The sequence below is a fragment of the Paroedura picta genome, chromosome 3 (genome assembly GCF_049243985.1).
Source record: "Paroedura picta isolate Pp20150507F chromosome 3, Ppicta_v3.0, whole genome shotgun sequence".
In the NCBI taxonomy this organism is placed as follows: Eukaryota; Metazoa; Chordata; class Lepidosauria; order Squamata; family Gekkonidae; genus Paroedura; species Paroedura picta.
The window spans coordinates 120,880,884-120,901,436 of NC_135371.1; positions in this window are offsets into that span (position 1 = coordinate 120,880,884).

Here is a 20,553-nt window from a genome sequence, read left to right on the forward strand (position 1 = left end):
AGACTCCGGGCCATTCCGCACAACTTAAATGTAGCAGAAGTCTTACCTTTGGTAAACGTTACTAATTCAACATTCCGCATGACGTCACATACAATCTGCAACACTCCTGCAACTCTCCCGCAAAAAGCGCTTCATTGTTGCGCTTTTCGGGAAATCGGGAAAAGTGGTTTCCCCCTGAGCAAACCGCTACACTTCTGCACACAAGCTGCAACACATCAGCAAAAGGCATGTGTGTTCTCAATGTAGCAGCACAAAGAATGTCCCTTCCCCGCTCTCACCGCCGAACTTCCAGCGAAGCGATCGCCATTTTTTTTTCCTTAGACAGGGAAAGCAACGAACGAGCGAGACTTTTCAGAGGCTTCTCCGGCTAAAGTCCCTCCACAAAAGTGATTAAAAGTTAAACAAAGCTCCCTACTGCAAGTGTCTTTAAAGTTCCCAAGCACAATACAGCCCCTTGTTCGACACTGCCCATAATTTCGGCCACAAATCTCGCCCATGGGAGGGGGGGGTTACTTGAGGAGTCTGTAAATGATTAAGTGCCAACTCCTACGCCTGCGGAAAAGGTCTTTCTGATACATTAAAGGAACGAATATGTGTTGCTATGGGTGTTTTCGGGGTTTTTAAAAGTGTTCTTAAAGGGAAACACGAACACAACAGTTAATTGGCTGTTAAGGGGCGGGAGGAAGCGCAGAAAAATATCGCCTCCCCTATTGCGATTTCAGCGAGAACGGAAACTTGTGTGCTACGAGAACAGCGCTAGTGGGAGAGCCTTTTTTTGCTAGAAACGGCTGTGTGCATTACCGCGATCTGCCGCTTTTGCCTGCAGTGCTTTTCAATAGCGCACAGATTTAGCCACATTGCCCTTTGTGCGGAAAGCCCCTCCTTGTAGGATGTTCTTCATCATATGTACACTACAGAACTTGTGTATTCCAGCAGGCCAGTCACTCTCTCTCTGCCTAGCTAACCTCACATGGTTGCTGGGAGACTAAAATGGAAGAGAGGGAAACCTCTGAGCTACCTAGAGGGAAGGTGGACAAATATGTAATAAAGAGAGGGTTCCCCTACACACACTCAGCCTCCAAAGTGGCCTCCTGACCTGAGCCAAAGGAAGGGAGGGAGGGAGGGAGGGAGGGAGGGAGGAAGGAAGGAAGGAAGGAAGGAAGGAAGGAAGGAAGGAAGGAAGGAAGGAAGGAAGGAAGGAAGGAAGGAAGGAAGGAAAGACTGGTTACAGAAAACCCCTCCTAGGTTGCCAACTTCCAGATGGTAAGTCGAGATTTCCCACTATTACAATTCATCTCCAGGTGACAGAGATCAGTTCCCCTGAAGGAAATGGCTGTTCTCGAACGTGAACTTTCTGGCATCATACCCTATTGAAGTTCCTCCCTACCCCAAGCCCCACCCACTTCAGGCTCCTCCAGGTATTTCCCAGCCCAGAGTCAGCAACACCACAGCCAAACCTCTACCGCCCTATTCATCTGGAAGTTCCATGGGGTGACCTGGAGGTTTGTGGAGGTGGCCAGATAAACAGGCCCATGTGGATCAGAATTTCAAACAGTGCCCAGCAGTCATGTGATTCTAGATTAATTGCAACTAGTTGATCTGGGAATAGTACTCTGCTGTTACCAGGACACTCCCTCTTTTATAGGCTGTCGGAAAGAAAGTGGGAGCTCAGACTCAGTTTCATAGGGAAGGATGTGGATGTTGGGGTGGAGTTGCAATAAATTGTAAGTACCAAGCATTAGAATGTCTTTCCACTCACATTCTCTGTGAACAGTTAGGGGGCCAGGCAGTTTGGGAAGTGAGCTGAGCTTGTAAGTTGTTTCAACAAATTTTCCAACAAGCCACAACCAACAAATTCTGCTTCATTCTATTCAGTTCCATTTGAAATCTTTCATGAAACCAACCCCCTGGCTCTTTTAAAATACTGATATCTCCATTGAAACCAATCCTCCCCACTAATTATTTCTTTTTAAAATTTGTTAGCAGGCAATCTTGGCTGCAGCCTATGTGGTCTCTTGGATAGCTTCTAACACAGTGGTTCTCAACCTTCCGAATGCCGCGACCCTTTAAGACAGTTCCTCACGTTGTGGTGACCCCCAACCATAAAATTATGCAAGTGTTCTTTCACAGAAATTAAACTGAAACTGACCAATGGCGTGAGGATCCATTGTTCATGATTGTATGTAAATTGTTTTTTCCCCAGGGTTTCTCAGTTCAGTTCTGCCTCTTATTCCGCCGAACCCCATTTTAGGGTTCTCAGAAATTGTGGGAACTCACCTGACAAGGGGAGAGAAAAAGTAGAAAGTAAATGTGACATGCTGATGTCACCCAGAAGCAACACAGGTATGTGAGTGATGTCAAATGGGGGGATGCTCTCATTTTGGGGCAAAACTCTCTGGTAAGAAGCTAACTCTATCATAGAGTTTTTGCCCAAAAGTCCCTGCTGTTGCCAATGTGCCAATGTCACTTCTGGGTGATGTCAGCACATTGCATAAATTTTTGTGCTCCTCCCTGCCCCCCCCCCCCCAGAGTGTGCACCCCCTTCCCCTGCTGGTAGCAACAAGGGACCTGACAACTCGGCTCTAATACACATGGGATTTAGTGATAATTTTTTGTAATGTGCCAGTTTCCAGTTAGGCTGGGAGAGATTCTGTGACCTCCAATGGACACTGTCCATCCTTAAGCCATCTGACAAGGATTTGCCATGTCTATCCTGAGCAGCTACCTTCTGGACAGAGGGAATGTGTTGTCAGAGAATCAGTATCCCAGCCCTTGGTTATGGCAGATGGCGGATAACCCAATCAGTCTGACTGGGGGAGGAAATTACCAGGAGGCTAATGATTTTACTGGACTTGGTGCTCAAGCTAATATTTCATCAATCGAGTTAAATGCTATGAATAGGCCCTAAGTAGGCTCAGGTCATTTCCTGAGATACATCAATTTTTGCCAGAACTAGGGCTTTAATGCTACCAGTAACATGCTTCTCTCCCATAGCCATGAACATATGTTCACTGTCATTTGACTAGGATTGCCAACAGGCCTGGAACAAAATGTCATGTCCCTTTAGTAATAGAAGAAGAAGAGCTGCTGTTTTGTTTTTTGTACCCCACATTTTAGTACTCGGAGGAGTCTCAAAGTGGCTTACAATTGCCTTCCCTTCCTCTCTCCCAACAGACACCCTGTGAGGTAGGTGAGGCTGAGAGAGCTCTGAGAGAATTGTGATTAGGGTTGTGCAATTTGCTTCAAATCACTCTGAATCAGCCCTGCTTTGGAGATTGATTGCTCCGAGGCGGTCCGAACTGCACCACCCATAAAAAAACGGAGCCTGAGCAGCCCACGTCGAAGCAATTTGGACACCTTCAGAGCAATTTGGACCACTTCACGCCATTTCTTCCAAGGTCCTGGACATTCCCGCTCTGTTTTCCCACCCTTTGCTCAGGCCCATCCAGGGAAAAAGGGGAGGAGGAGGGAGCTTTGGAAGGGGGCGGGGGGGGGTGCTCAAATCATTGCAATGCATTTGCTTCTGTAAATGCATTGCAAATGCTGAGGTCTCACAGCTTGCAAAAGCTTGCTTGCTGCAACAACAAAAAAAAGGTAAGTGAGTTGGGAGGCAGGGGGGACGTTAGCCAATAGGGAGGCAGATTTGAGGGGGAGAACATTTCTTGGCCAATCGAAAAGGATTTTCCTTTTTGAAAATTGTGTTTTTATTGACTTTTGTAAACCACTGCAAGATATTTGAGAGTGGCAGCATATAAATAAATAAATAAATAAATAAATACATACATACATACATACATACATAAATTAATAAATAAATAAATAAATAAATAAATAAATAAATAAATAAATAAATAAATAAATAATTAAATACTAAGCCATCGTTGTTGCCACTATTGTAAATTTATTGGATCTTATTGTTATTTTATGGTTTTAGGGGACGGGGTTATGTAAGCCGCCTCGAGCCTTCGGGGGGAGGCGGGGTATAAATACAATAATTATAATAATAATAATAAATAAGTAAATAAGTAAATAAATAAATAAATAAATAAATAAATAAAATCTTCTCTGCTTGGCCAAGAGGTTATTTAAGGCTAGGCGGTCTCTTACCTGCTCTGTTCTGTTCTTGGGCTGGCTGTTGCTTCTGAGATGACCTGGAGCTCTGGTAGAGAGACAGATTCTTTGAGTCTTACTCCCAGAGACTGCTGGTCCTGGCTTAGGTGGCTGGCTGCCTTCCTTCGCTGAACTCTGGACGATCATACCTGGAGGAGACAGCTCATGGTTTGACCAAGGGATTCCTCTCTCTTCTAGCTATCTCAGTTCTTCTCCCTCTTCTAACTTGTCTTCTTGTTTTTCCCCAAAACCATTCTCTTTGGGTTTCTGTGACTCCCCTAAAGGTTTCAAGAAGATTGGATCAGGGGGTCCAATCCTAGGGGCTCCCAAAGAGGGTGCCCATATCTCAATTATATCCAATTGAGAGTCTGTCTCATAAGATGGAGAGTCTGTCTCATAAGATATAATAGAGCAGATGGGGACACCCTCTTTGGGAGCCCTTAGAGTTGAGCCTCTTGTGGCGCAGCCGTCTGAAAGCTTTGCCCATAAGGCTAGGAGTTCAATCCCAGCAGCCGGCTCAAGGTTGACTCAGCCTTCCATCCTTCCGAGGTCGGTAAAATGAGTACCCAGCTTGCTGGGGGGTAAACGGTAATGACTGGGGAAGGCACTGGCAAACCACCCCGTATTGAGTCTGCCATGAAAACGCTAGAGGGCGTCACCCCAAGGGTCAGACATGACTCGGTGCTTGCACAGGGGATACCTTTACCTTTACCTAGAGTTGGACCCCTTGGTCTAATCTTTTTGAAATTTGGAGGGGAGTCAGGGAAGAGCCTCCCAGAGCTACACTGAAAGTCTGGATACTGTAACTTTAAAAAATGTCCAGGCCCGGGAAAGGCAGAAAAGCCAATATTCCTATTAGTCAATGGTGCTATTGACTTTAATAGGCGCTGAATTGCTTTTGACGCTTCTGAAGCTGCTTCGGCCAAAGTTGAATCAGTCCAAGATGGTTTCATCCAAGACCAAAACAGTCCGGTACACAAGTCTAAGTAGCTGGTCTAAGTGGCTGCATGTGGAGGAGGGGAATCAAACCATGTTTTCCAGATTAGAGGCTGCCACTTATAACCACTTCTTCAAGATGGCTCAAAGAAGAAGAGTTGGTTTTTATACTCCATTTTTCATTACTCAAAGGAGTCTCAAAACAGCTTACAATCGCTTATCCTTCCTTTCCCCACAACAGGCACCCTGTGAGATGGGTGGGGCTGAGAGAGCTTTGAGAGAACTGGGACTGGCCCAAGGTCACCCAGCTGGCTGTATGTGGAGGAGGGAAGAATCAAACCTGCTACAATAGAAGTGTCATCTGTGGCAATGCACAGCTGAGGCTTTCATGGCATGTGATTAAGTAACATGGTGAAGAACCAGTAAGAGACAGTGTGGTGTCATGGTTGAGATAAGAACATTAAACTAGTATATGGAAAACCCAGGTTTGAATCCCCACTCATGCTGTGGAAGTTCAGTGAGTGACCTTGGGCCATTCACACAGTCACAGCCTAACCTTCCTCACAGGGTTATGGCTGGGATAAAGTGGGGAATGATGTAATCTTCTTTGGGTTTCTATTGGGGAAAAGCCAGGGCATAAATGAATCAGATAAACATCTTCTTTTAAAGGGATGAAACAAGTTCTCTTCAGGGCGGCAGTGAGGCACTTGCTGGGATGATCCAAAGAGGTTTTCAGATTGATAAGATCTGGTATAAATAAGGAGCCCAAGTGCCTATTACTGAAGCAGAACTGGCCGCCTGCTCTTCTCTAGACTTTCACCAGCAGTTCTGTTGCCCCCAAGACAACAGCAATAACTCTGTGCAGAATACTACTTAGCTTCAGCATATACTCATGTAGGGTCTGTAGCTTCACACTTTCAAAATCACCTCCATTCTTAAGCCAATGCTGTGTGTTAATTTAATTTTGAATATCAACACAATTGCTTCTGGGCTGTCGTCTTTTCAAGCACAATCTCCACTAGCATCTTTTTGCAAGTTCCTTATGCATAGTGACTGTTTGGAAGACAGCCAGTATGGCGTAGTGGTTAAAGTGTTAGGCTAAAGATTTGGAAGACTCCAGTTCAAATCCCTACTGTCACCTTGGCCAGTCTCACACTCTCAGATTAGTTGTTGTGAGGCAAAAGAGGAAAGCAATGTGAGCTGCTCAGGGTACCCATTGGGGAGACTGGTAAACTATAAATGAAGGAAATAAACAAGAAAGATTCTAGCAGCTGAATTAAGTGCCAGGGCTCAGAATGTCTTCTTTCCGTGTTTCATGTTAATGTTATCTTTCCTGCAAAGAGCTCTGTGTGGCATACGTGGCTCCCCATCCATTTTATCCTCACAACCGCCCTGTAAGTAGTTCAGAAGACAGGGAGAAAGTGATTAGTATTAGTCCAAGGTCATTCTGTGAGTCTGATGACAAGATTGCACATTTGAAGCCATGCATGCAGCTATATAAATACTCGAGTGCACAGATGAGGAAGATATAACCTTGCTGTAGAGAATGATTTTCCTAGAGAACCTACGTTCTCTTGTTGTATACCACGATTTACCTCTCAGCATCTGAGACTATTGAAGGTCTTTTACTCCAAAGCTGTCCGGGAAAGAATTGATGGGCCCCTCATAACAAGACGCTGGCACACCCTTGTGGCTACAATTGGGTATGGCAGGCATTGATTGGCGAGGGGAGAGCCTAGCAGGGCACTGGTAGGGATGGGGTGGAAGCAGCAAACCAATAGCAGAATGTATAATTTATAGTGAAAGATACCATTGTGGGGAAGGTTATGCCAATAGTACCACAACACTGTTGAGTCTGAATACCAGATTACAGACCTCAGAGAATGCTCTGGAAACAAGGCAGATAAGAGTAATGGGGAAATGACTGACAAGGGTTCACCGTAGTTGGGTTAGGGTATATCTGTCTGAGTGCAATTCCGTGGGATGAATCCACATTGGTTCCATGCCAGCATGCAATGAGTTCATGTAATAAGCATGCAGAGCAGGGTCACCCAACGCCACAGTATTCCTTCTTGTTCTCAAGATAACCATATACCATGCAGCCTTTCCATAGCCTTCTTTTCCCATTTGTTACCTGAATTGGTCATGTCAGGAGACACATGTCAGGTTTGAGGAATGACTTGCGAAAGGTCAGGTATCTTTAAAAGATCAATATGCCCATGTATACAAGGTAATTGCACTCTAGGAACTTGAGGCAAACAGATATATAAGAATAAAATAAGCAGTTTTATTTAATAGAAAATAGTTGTAGACAAACATGAAACAAGCACACTATCAGTCTAGCAGATGAGGAAATAAAGGATTGAAAGGAAAAGAGTCCAGGATAGAGGGTCAATGGAAAGATAATTCCCAGTTCCTGAAGAGGCGAGGGCAGAGACAGCATGGAGTCCAGCAGTGTGTCGGGCTCTCTGGGTGGATCCAAGGTTCCAGATTTGGCAAAACAGCTTGCCAGAACAGGAACATTTACAGGCTGTTGGAGGGTGGGGTGTTCTAGAGATTGCACATACACTGGATGGGCTGTCTCAGGATTGAGACAATGGGCAATGGCTCAGGAGACAGGTGAGGGTGGGGCTTGATGGCTCTGAAGAAAGGAAACCATTGCAGTACAATGGAAAGGTTCCAGGGGCCTCAAAAGACTAGCTAGCTGGGTGGAGGGAAATTCCCTCCTGGCAGAGTGGCTCAGGTTGAGTCACATGTGTGAAGACAAAGAGGCTGGGCAAGAGCCCTCAGGTGCAAGGGACTCTGCTGGCCACAGGACTGGCAATACAATGGAGTGGGGAGGAATGCATGCAGAGCAGGAGGGTTGCAGCTGTCAGGTCAGACTGGTGGCTTTGGTCAAACTGAAAATGGAGCCTGAGAGAACCTGGAGTCTGGCTTTGGCATAAGCCTTGACTGGCGATGGAGGCCATGGGTTGTTGGCCAGTCCAGTGATGAGGGGTTCCATAATTCAAAACACATTAGAACAGCATTAGAAAAAAGTGGGGGCACAGTCTGAAAATCCTAGAAGGGCCAATGAATTCTGCCCTCTACCTTGAACCAAGGTCCTTAGCTTGTCAGCCCTTTCTTCCAGAATGAACCACCCAATCTATTCTAAAGAGGCCAGGAGCATAACAACACACACATTTCTAAAGCACTTGCACAGCAAGAAAAATGGTGGCTTCTGTCAGTGCAAAGAGCCAGAAGCACAGGACTACTGGCTGTCACATAGAAGGACTATGTTTTGCTTCTACCAGATGATCGGCCTTGCCTTATAAAAGTAAGACTCTTACTCATTTGTTGAATGTGATTCCGAATTTTTTTCCCCTTTCCAGGTACATTTTCCCAGTCTTTATGTTAAAACTTCATCTGCTCCAGTCCTACAGACGTACTTACCTGAGGGGTCTACCACAAATCTTTTGGGAACTAAAGTACCCACCTGATGAAGTCAAGAAACAGATTGACAAAGCCAGAATGGTACCAAGAGAAAACCTGTTACATGATTGGCTCAAAAGAGACAGGTAATAGAACACCACAGCATGACAGCATCATCAGCGACTTACAACCTCTACGGGAAAATGACGTCTTTCACAAGTTTTGGAGGGCCAAACTTGACTTGTATACAGACAATCCCCCATTCTCAAACAACACACCCACAATAACATAACATCTAATTTGAACATGGACACTGGTACCAGAGCTTGCATCAAACTCAGATGCCAACTTTGCTGCCATATACATCCAGATGACACCGTTACAGGTCCTAACAACATGAACTACACCATCAAAGGCTTATTCACATGCTTATCTTCTAACATTGTATATGCCATTAAATGATAGCAATGTCTTTCTGTTCTCTGCATTGGGCAAACAAGTCAAACCCTCTGCAAAAAATAAATGGACACAAATCAGACATCAAGAATCACAAGTCTGAAAAATCTATAGGAGAAAACTTCAACTTTCTAGGACGTTCAGTGGGTGACCTCAAAGTACCTGTTTTGTTACAAAGGAACTTGAAGAACAAATTGAAAATGGAAATTGCTGAGTTGCAAGTTATTACAACACTCAGAACAATGGAATCCACAGGACTCAACAGGAATATTGGTTTCTTATCTCACTGCGTATGCTAACCTCATCCAGCTATTATATCTGCAATGGGGCATACATCCATTTAATTTTATTTCTTATGTAGGATAATAGAATTGAATAGTGGATTGTAATGTAATGCAATGAATAGTAGAATGTAATGTAATTTAGAATGGGAGACAGAAATTTAATTCTCAGGTTTGAGGACAGAATTCTGCATGACTGGTCCCGTGTGGTCCATGCTTGGGTGGAAATGAATGTAATATTGTGACAGGTTCCCCTTTAGTTACTTTCAGGGTCCACAGTTAGGAATAGGGGTGAGTGCTTCAGCGCGGTTTGGCCGCCTCAGCAATCACCGAAGATCACCGAAGCCCAAGGTGGACAATGCAGGCTTTCATGGCATGCTCTGCACCTGTGTGCAGCCACCAGCTGGTGCACTGATGCCAACGCCTCCCCCCTCTGTGCTGTGACATTGGCCGCCTCAGGCTTCAGTGATTGCCAAGGCGGCCAAACCCCACTGAAGTGCTCACCCCTAATGGGGATTGTATCTGTCCATTAATCTTTAATCTTGACTAAACTTATCTTATTTCTGGAAGGTCCTTGCATCTGGTAAACATCATTATGCTGTGTATTAATCCGTGACACACTCTCTGTTTATATATGTGGTCCTGTAACTCCCATTTCATTGTCCGACAAACTGCACTATGCACACGAAAACTTACACCTTGAATAAAACTTTGTTGGTCTTAAAGGTGACACTGGACTCAAACTTTGTTCTGCTATCTCTGGCCTCACTTGAATCTATCTGCACATTCTTATTGGTATATTGAAGGTGAGAAAGACTGGCATTATTGAGGCCCAAATCTGGTCTCACCCAGAGCAATTGAAAATCCATAAAAGTTTTTGCTGTACTTCAGGTGTATATTTCCTGGAGAATAATTGGGATTCAGGAGTTTAAGAAGCAGGGCACCCTCAAGGGCTTGCAATGGACATCTCATTCCCCCCAGCCCCACTGTCTTCTCTTTCCCTTTCCTTTTCCCATACCCTTTTTCTTACTTACTTCTCTTATTCCTACCAGTCAATTTACCTTTGTCTACACTCCTGTCTGAGCCAGGCCAAGTTGCACAGTGAAGAAATGGCAAGGACTTGTAGGAGGTACCTCATTTTCTGCTCTATCACCCTCCTTCTTTCCCTTTTCCTGTCAGCTTCTATATCCACACCCTTCTCTGCTTACATTACCCCTCACAAACCAATCTAACTTTTGTCTACCCCTCACATTATTGTTGCTTTTTATAATTGGGGGGAGGTTAAGCCTTTTTTTTTTTTCAGATTTTTCTGCACACCTGGCATGTTTTTCAGGTTTATAGAAAGAGCTGTCTTGTCTGTTCATGGCTCCAATCTTTGGATTTAAGTTTCTACAAATATGGCCACATGTGAATTAGATATATTGATGGTGCTTTCTTGTGAACCTTATAGGAACAGCTGCTGTGAAACCATGATGCCTCAGAATTATAGAAGGTTGATTATTTCTTTTAGCAGTTAACTTTTAAGGAAGTAACTTTGCAGGAAGTTAGCAATCAGACCCATCCTTTCACTAAGGAACATTTTGTAGCTAAAAATATATACACACCCTTCCTAAAAGGGAGAGCCAGCTTGGTGTAATGGTTAACAGTGGCAGCTTCTAATCTGGCTAGTCCTGCTCCTTCACAGGCAGCCATCTGGGTGAACTTGGACTAATCATAGTCTTAATAGAGCTGTTCTTACAGAGCAGTCTTGTCAGATGTCTCTCAGTCCCACCTACTTCACAAGGTGTTTGTTGTGGAGAGATGAAGGGAAGGTGATTGTAAGCTGCTTTAAGACTTCTTTGTGTAGTGAAAAGCAGGGTATCAAAATCAACATTGCTGCTGCTGCTGCTTCTAAAATATCTCAAATATCAAAAGTGCAATACACCCCCTGGCCCAAAATGACACAAAATAGACGCTAGCTAGAGACAAGGCTGGATATGTAGTTTAGAAGTGTGAGTTAGAGCGGCTACTTATTGACCTCTCCACCCTAGTGAGATGCATAATTTAGGACAATAGGTCTCCCAGGAACTTATTGAACCCACCTTGGACTAATCTCATGAACATCCAGCCTCCCCACTTTGCTCCAATTTACTCTAAATAAGCAATAGCAATTTACTCTAAATAAGCTGATAGCTTTTCCCATTCAGTACTTATAGGGTCATCAAGCAATATTTACACCTATAGTCCATATCAGAATATCCCACCAAGTTTCTTGGAAATCACTGTCCACCTCCAGAAAACCCATCAAGTTATTGTTTTGAAAAATACATCAGATTGCCCCAGGAAGCATTTTGCCCTGTATCTAAGGTCTCTAGCAAAACAGTGCAGTGTGTGTGTGTGTGTCCTCAGATCCATACGTGCACCCCTGATCCATTGAATGCTGGTTGTTTTGCTGCTGCCTCCATAGACCTCTTTCGTTGAGACTGGGAATTATAGTCTTCCCTGAAATTGCTTTTTTCCCTTTCCTCCCTGATTTCCTCTTAGCTAGCTAGTGTTGTGTCTATATTCATGTTTTATTCTTATACTTCTATTTTAATTAAGAACCTTTCTGGTTGAACATTTGCCTGGTTTATTTCAAGAATTTTCTTAAGAGAAAAATCACCATAAACTTTGGTGAGGAATCCCAGTTACTCCCTCTTACTTTGTCTCCTTGAAAGCTAATTTCCCCAATTAATTAGAAGACTGCTTCTTTGGGTAACAAGACAGCCCTGTTTTTTTTTTTTAATTGCCTCCATTTCCTATCTAAACTTAGAAGCCATGCATTTTCTCTAAAATGCCTACCGCAGCCATTGTTTTGTTTGGTCCCGCATTGTTTTGCTGTGTTTGGTCCCGCATTGTTTTGCCATGCATGTGCTAAGACAAGTGACAAATGTTTAGGAATTGCTGAGGTCATTTCCAAAGGGTCTGGGGGAAAGGGACAAGAGAAGAAAAGCTGTCTCCATGCCTTGTGAGAATGCACCGATATCTGAAGCAAGTGACATTGGCAAGTAGATGTGATGGTAGACCTGCATTGCAAGTGGTCCTTTGGGTGCCAATTTCTGCCCAAGCTTCAGCATTCTGTTCCAAACTTCACAAGAAACTTTCTGGAATCAGTTTTGTGTACAAGGAGGAAGGGTTTGTTCATCCCTAACCCTCTGTTCCTGCTGTGGGACTTGCAGAGACCAAGAGGCTTTACTGCTTAGTCACAGGCAGGGCAGCATGAGGAGTCTGTGTTTGTGAGACCTGCTGTTCATAGAACTGAGATTTTTTAATACAGACATGATGCTGTCAAGGCCATGCTAGGAATCAGCTAGGCCAGCCACACAACATTTTGGTTACTAAGAGACAGTGTAGATTTGTTGGTCAAGGTGGCAGCCACGCCTGGAAATCTCCCCATTTCTAACATCTGTATGTCAACTGCTAATGATCCCAGAGCTGATTTGGATTGAAGCATCCCCTATAGTTTAACTGTGACAGGCAATCCCAGCCACAAAAAAGGGACTGATGCAGAGCAGTCAGCTACTGAATCCTTCCCTTACGCATACCAGAGTTGGCTGCTGTCCAGTATGACATTCATTTCCTAATGATAGCTTACAGCTGACCCATCCCGAGATCCAGCTCTTCAGCTTAGCAGCACTTGTCAGAGCTATTTGTTCCTGGAAAGGACCTGACCCGGCTACACATTAATCTCCCCTCAGGACAGGTATCCAGCTCTGCCTGCCGTGGCTTCAAACATTCCCCTCTGCTCTCAACAGGCTGAGAAAAGCAAGAAAAGGCCCTAGCCAGACATGGAGGTTTTTCCATTGATCATAATTCTTCTTGCTAGGGGAGGGTGAACTCTGCCTGGCTCAATTCCAAATTTGGCTCAGCAAGCTGAACTATTTTCCAAAGATATTTCCCCCCATCAACCAGTTCTAAACCAGTACTCCATATAACATCATCCACAGCTAGTGATGTTTGAAAACTGCTCATTGTTTTTCAGGCTAAAGTGAGCTGAGCCTTATGCTGTACAAGAGGGGCCAAGACCAGTTTAAGAGAGCTGAGAGCATTCAGAGCTTCTAAGCAAGAACCTGGGTGGCAACCCATTTGACTCAGACACGTGCTTTCAAATTTCCCATGTTTTAGGGTTACCAACCTCCAGTTGGTGGCTAGAGATCTCCTAGATCTCCTGGATTACAACTGATCTCCTGGAGACAGAGATCAGTTCAGCTGGAGGAAATGGCTGCTTTGGAAGATGCACTCTAAGGTCTTTAAAACCCTCCCATCCCTAATCCCTCCCCTTCTCAGGATCCACCCCCAAAGTCTTCAGTTATTTCCCAACCTGAAATTGGCAAACCTAGCAATGCAATACCTGCCCTATCCCTCTCTCATTCTGTTGTCCTCTCCACCTTGTATCACCAGCTGCTGCTTCACACACCTTGAGCCATATATGCCACACCAAGTGAGGGAGATCGAAATAGTATCTCCCCTGTGTAGTATCCTTTAAAACATTTTCTCCATCCTGACAAATGAGCATTGCAATTTTTGCATAAGTACTGATGAAAGTGACATCATACTTCTCTAGGAATTGCCAGTGAAGCTATGGTTTTACACACAAAAAACCCAAGCCACTTCCTCCCCAGGCTCCCACCACTCACTGCAAGATGCTAGTCCTATGTGAACAGAATGCAGTTTTCTGCAGTTGAGAAAAACATGGCTCCAGCATTCCTAAAGCTTTATTTCATGTCACCCTACTGTTGTTAACTTTGTGCTGATAAACAGTTACATGACAGTGGCCAATATGCTTTGTCTTTTGTACAATTTGTGTATTTTATGAAAGCCAGTGTTTATAATAATGAAAGCATTAGGATAGGAGTAGAGAGGTTGGAGTTCACATTTCCATTCAGGCATGAAGATCACTGGGTGACCTTGGGCCAGTCATCTCTCTCAGCTTGTTGTTATGGTGATAAATGAGGGAAGTGGGGGGGGGGGCATGTTCTTTGGAATTCCATGGAGAAAGGGTATGAGAAAAAGGTAATAAATAGGAATATCTATATGACTGAAATATAACCCTATATAGAAGAATGGGACTGATCCTTTCACTTGGTACTTCTATGTATTTAAAAAAGAAAACAAAAGTATTATTTCATTCTAGATGTCATATTTCTTATTTATTTACATTGATAAAGGCCACCCAGATGACTAAAAGATTAAAACATCATTATACCATATAAAAAGTGCATCGTCCTTCTGATAACGTGCTGGCCCTCTGATTGGCCCTCACTGATGGACATGCCCCCAATAGGGTGACAGCACTCACCCACTGAGGGCCAGTCAGAGATTCTTCCCTGCCCTCCCTCTCCTCCTCTGTGCTGCTTTCCAGCACTTGCCGTGAGGAGAAACATCTGCCAGGAGCTAAGCTGCAAGGCTGTGGGCAGCCATCTTTGTGTGCTCTGCTGCTCTCTGCCGCAGCCCTGCTACACTTCCCTGCCCTCTCCATCCTCCTGCCCACTGGGAGGCCAGGGAATGCCAAGCAGGTGCATTCCGTATTGGCCTCACCACTCTCCCTGGGCTCCTTGCTACCGGGAGAGGGAAGAAAAGGCCAGAAAAGGTCATATGGGTACTCTACATTGGCTGCACAACTCTGACCAGCTGTCTTGCCTCTGGGACAGGGCAGAGAAAGCCATATGGGCACTCCAGTTTGGCAACCCCACTCTCCTTAATCACCTTGCTGCTAGGAGAGGGCAGGTAACACTGACCACATGTTCTGCCTGGGCTGCGCTGCGCTGCACTGCCTGGCCTCCTTGCCACCAAAAGAGAGTGGGGAACACTGTAGGAGTCCTCTGTGCTGACCGTGCCATTCTGCCCAATCTCCTAACTGTAGGGAGTGCTGGAGGGCTTCTCCAGCACGTGGCCCACTTTTTAAAAAGCTTTCCTACTAGTACATAATAAAATTATACATGCATCCAACACATAATTAAAACAATTAGAACCAGAGCGAAAAGACATAAAAATAAGTAAACATTGGGCACTGAGAACACAAAACAGTCGTCACCTACTGCTGGAAGATAGCAACAGAAGTGGATAGACAAAATATTTCAGGGGAGAGTTCCAGAATTTTAGTGTCACAATCAATGTGGCCCAATCCTGGGTTGCAACACACTTAATCTCAGAAGGTATGGGCAACCAAACCAGGGCTCTCAAAGATCACTATCAGATAGGTTCATAATATACTTGTATGTTTTGTACTTTGCAAACTCTGAATTCAAAATACCTCTTGAGAGAATTATTGATATGAAATGATCCTCTCAACTTCCATTATATCATAACTAGAATTAAAGCCCATTTTATGGCGAGATAAAATGGGCGCTAGGCAAGAGTGGGCGGGAAGCACGGCCGGGAGAAGCCGGAGAGGGCCCGGCCGTACCTCGGAGCACGTTCAGGGCTTCTCCCGGCCGGTCCTGCGCCCGGAAGAAGCCGGAGAGGGCGGCATCGGAGGATGTTCAGGGCTTCTCCCAGTCAAGGACGCGGCGAGGCCACTCCTGCGGCCGGGAGAAGGCGGAGAGGGCGCCATCGGATGGCGGAGGACATGCGGGGCTTCGACGCAGCAAGGCCGCTCCTGCGGCTGGGAGAAGCCAGAAAGCCCCCCACCCCACCCCGGAGCATGGCTGGGGCTTCTCCCAGCGAGGCCGCTCCAGCGGCCGGGAGAAGTAGGAGGAGGAGCAGGCCGGTCAGAGGACTCACCGCATCGGCAGGCGGTTCAGTCTATGCGGTGATTCCCCAGCCGGGCGAAGCAGCCCATTGCCTGCTTGGCCCTAGATGGACACTCGGAGGGCCCAATCAGGAGCCGCGAAGCAGCTCCTGATTGGGCCCTCCAAGTTTTTATCCCGGACAGGGCCCACTCTAACTCCTCCCGGACAGCCCTTACTCTGTTGTTTAATCCACGGAGTGCCGCGGAGCGGTTTAAAGATGTAGACTGTAACACTGTCATCTTGATAGTCTTTCAAAAATGATCCAGTCAGTGTTATGAAAAGGAATTCATTCAATGTAGATAAATGTTATTAGCATGAGAGGTTTCTTCAAAAGGGGAGATGTTTCTCAATAAAACACACACACTGAAAAAAGTCTTGGATGTGCCAGTTTAACCAGCTGGTGATGGGGGATGGCAGGGCATGGTGGTGCAGAGTCCCACCTCCAACAAGGGAGACTGGCCATCCTACCTCCAGTAGCAACTGCCATGTTGTCCATTTTACCTGCTTCTCAAAGCCACTGCTACCTCTTGCCTCTTCTGGCCCCCTCTAGTCCTCTTCCTAGCCAGTATAACTTGCAGAGAGCTGTTAGTTTCTCTTACCAGTAAGTGTGCTGCTGGCTGCCAGGAAGCTGCCTTTTGTTCAGTGGGTGTAGGATCAGGGCCACACTGACCCCAGTGGGGATGATGTACATGTTTTGTGAAAAATATAAAGATGACTACAGAGAAAAGCTGAAAGAACCCCAACATATCTTTGTCCTGGCCTACACAAAATTGCTCTCTGCCCTTTGGTTATACAGGCTGTTACTTTTATTACCTTCTCACAAGTCCTATAGTGATCCAGAAAATCACGGCAAGCTAGAACAGAAGAGGTAATGGCTGTTCTATTAACAGAATTTAAGAATCTTTCAGGCCTAGCCCATGACTCCTTTTATTTCCTTCTGAATTCAGAGGAATGGAAGAATGGATTCTTTGCAAAAATGGGAGGCAGAGAAAGAGCAACTCAAAATCTTGTTTTCTGTTGCCGCATGAGAACATTCTACAAAGCCTGTATGAATTAAGAGAGATCCTATTTCTCTATTGAGTTTGCTGGCAAATGTACTTGAGAAAGATCTGCAGCAATCAGATCTGCAGCAGAAAGATCTGCAACAAATAAGGTTCCCAACTCTGGCCTCAGAAATTTCTCGAGATTTGGCTACGGTGCCTGGGGAAAAGAGAGAGCTCAGCAGAGATATGATGGCACTAGGGATGCCAGCCTCCAGGTGGGACCTGGAGATCCCCCAGAATTACAGCTCATCTCCAGACTACAGTGATCCCCTAAAGAAAACAGGTACTTTGGAGGGTGGACTCTGTGGTATTATACCCCAGTGAGATTCCTGTCCTTCCCAGTCTCCATCCCCAAATCACCAGGAGTTTCCCAACCTGGATCTAGCAACTTTAACACACACACCAGGGCGGATCTGATAACTTTAGAAGGCACAAAGTACATCTTCCAAAAGCTGCGATTTTTCTTCCAGGGGACTGATCTCTGTAGCCAGAAGATAGTAGTAATTCCAGGAGAACATCAGGCCTCACCAAGGAGTTTGTGATCCTCCCCACAAAAAATGAGTGGCTCATAAGGTAAGTAGGGCTGCCAGCTGATGGTCGACACATGGCCCAGAGAGACACGAAAATGGTGGGCATTGTCAGGTCAATGGCACGGTGTCTTTTCTGAAGTTAACAGAAATTTTAAGTTCCATTTATTTTGGTACAGGGTCAGCTTGTTTGGCATGAAGTTTCTATTGAATCCTAGAGTGGTGTAATGCCACTTCCAGCCCTGCAAATGGCATCATACTATCAATGCAGCAGTGAGCTCTACACTAGTTTTCCCTCTGCCAGCCTACCAAGTCGTGAATATAAGCCAAAATTTGTGGACAATTATTATGCAATTATGCTCTATATTCTTAACAAAGTGAGAAAGCTGTATGGCCTATATCACTTCAGTACATGTGGGGGGTAACCCAGCAGAGAACCTTCGTACAAAAACGTTTGCTATAGAAAAGTTGCATATTGTGAAGAAATATCTACCCTAATATTTCCATATGCAGGATTTTTAAAATGGAGGACCATTCACCCATGGCCCTGCCATAGATAGAAACGGTATAGCCGCTGCTGAGCTCTTTTTTTTTTTTGCAGCTTTGGTGGAGAACAGAAAGCAGGGGTTTAAAGGGACTCAGAGTCCCTTCAAACCCCTTATGGCAGGTATTTTGAGGGTAATGGGGGAGAGTCTTTTCACAGAAATCTCCTTTTCCATCAATATACAGTTTCCACTTTGTGTCTGTATTTTATAAGAATGTGGCTCCGCTGTTGTTTCTTTAATTGAAGCTGGTATCCATCTTGCATCTGTCTGCATTTTGCACACTCCCCACCTCTCATTGGGGCAAAGAGACACAGTCTATTTATCACAGCAGTTTGTCAGTACTGGAAATTGGTTAACTTCTGATGAACATCAGCCAGTAACATGGGCACTGGTGTGGCTGAGGTAGCTGGCAAAGTGCCTTCTCATCGGGAGGCATGCAGGGGCACATTCAAGACCTGAAACAGGAGTATTTATCAAACTGAGTAAAGCCAAAATAAGATCTGAACCATCTATGAAGTGTTTTTTGAACATATGTTTGGACCATGCGTCCAGCCTGACCACTGGACATGGGACTCAAGTGTGTAATGGAGATAAGCCGTGACTTCTTTGCATAGAGATAGCACAATCAGAACCATGATCATGAGGCTGGTGGCCCAAAGGAGGAGTGTCACTATGACATTGTCAGCATGATGACATCACTTCCTGTGAGCACTGGAAGCCATTTTGCCATACCACCTGCGATGTGGCATGGGCCTTCCTCTTTCTCCTGATGTCCCCCCATACCCTGCCAGTTGCCAGGAAGGACCTGACAACCCTATAGACTCATCAGATTAAATCTACAGCAATGCATTCATGTGTTCTAGTTATTGGGTCACTGCTTTCATTTCCCTTTGTGATTTGATCCAGGTACTTATGTCTGGATGTGGCATGCTTGATCCTTCATGGTTTTAGCAGCTGCAGCTGGGATGGAGTTAGCTTCCTCTCCCCTGCTGTCCAAGTTAGAAGTCTGGTAGGCTTGCTACTACAACTCTGCATGCATTAGAAAGATCACTGTCACTTGAGAACTGTTTATTGGTCACACAACCCATAAATAACATATTCATGCCTTTTTTCTAGATTCGTATTGTTTTCTTTCAGCCTGTGTGCTTTTACAAAATGATTTTTTTTCTGGATCATTTATAATAAATTGCTCCAAAGGATGGACACAGCCTGGGCTTAGATCAGGGTTGCCAGGTTTGGGTTTGGAAATGCTTGGAGATTTGGGGTAGGGGTGGAGTTTGGGGAGGGAAGTAACCTCAGCAGCCTATGCCATGACATTCACTCTCTGAAGGTGCCCTTTTCTCCAGAGGATCTGATCTCTGTTGCTCAGAGATCAGTTTGAATAGCAGGAGACCTCCAGCTACTGCCTGGAGGTTGGCAACCCTAGCTTAGCTGCAGTTCTGCATTTCTTGCAAATCTTGTTTGTGTTTGCTGGGGCATTTCCTGAACTGGGAGCTCTGGTAGTTTCGCTTTTGCTAAACTGCATGCAGCTCAAGCCTGGCACTGATAAGAGCTTTGGCTCAGCAAACATCCATACACTGTTCAAGGATGAGCACATGTTTCTCTAAAAGCTTTTCCTTAAGCTTGCAATAAGTTATGCAAAGTTCTGATATGAGCCAAACTCACACTGCTGAGCCTTTTTTTTAAGCTTGATAACAACAACCACGAAAATCTGTCCAAGCAGACTCATTATATTGTAACTGCCTGGGCTGGTATCTCTCAGACACAGGGTTTTCCCTCGTTCACAATAAGATTTGAAGGCTGTTAAAACCTCTGCTGAAGTTTTGTTGTCAGGGTCTACAAATACCTTTTGCATATAATTATACATCTGTGGGGCTTTCTGTCCTACACAGGGAAGCAAGATTACAATTTTATAATTCTCAGGCTCTTGACTTTTAGGTATAATTTCAGTTCCCATCATCTCCAGTTGAACCCTAAATTTCCCATAAAGGATAAATCTGACAAAAGCTTGAAATGCTCCATTAGGGAATAAATGGTATAATATGTTCAAATCAACATCAATTTATTAAAAGGAGATATAGCCATGGGAAAAACTGGTTTCAGCTCAAGAGAGTTCAAGTAGTTTACCGTTCCAATTAACAAAAAAGCAAGGAGTCCACCCCATGAGACACTAAACCAAAGCACATAAGAACACAAGATGAGCCCTGATGGATCAGAAGGAGAAGGAGTTGGTTCTTATATGTTGCTTTTCTCTACCAGAAGGAGGCTCAAAGCAGCTTACAGTCGCCTTCTCTTCTCCCCACAACAGATGCCCTGTGAGGTAGGTGAGGCTGAGAGAGCCCTGATATTACTGCTTGGTCAGAACAGCTTTTTCGGTGCTGGAGTGAGCCCAAGGTCACTCAGCTGGCTGCATGTGGAGGAGCAGGGAATCAAACCCAACTCACCAGATTAGAAGACCCCACTCTTAACCATTATGCTTAACCAGTGGTCCATCT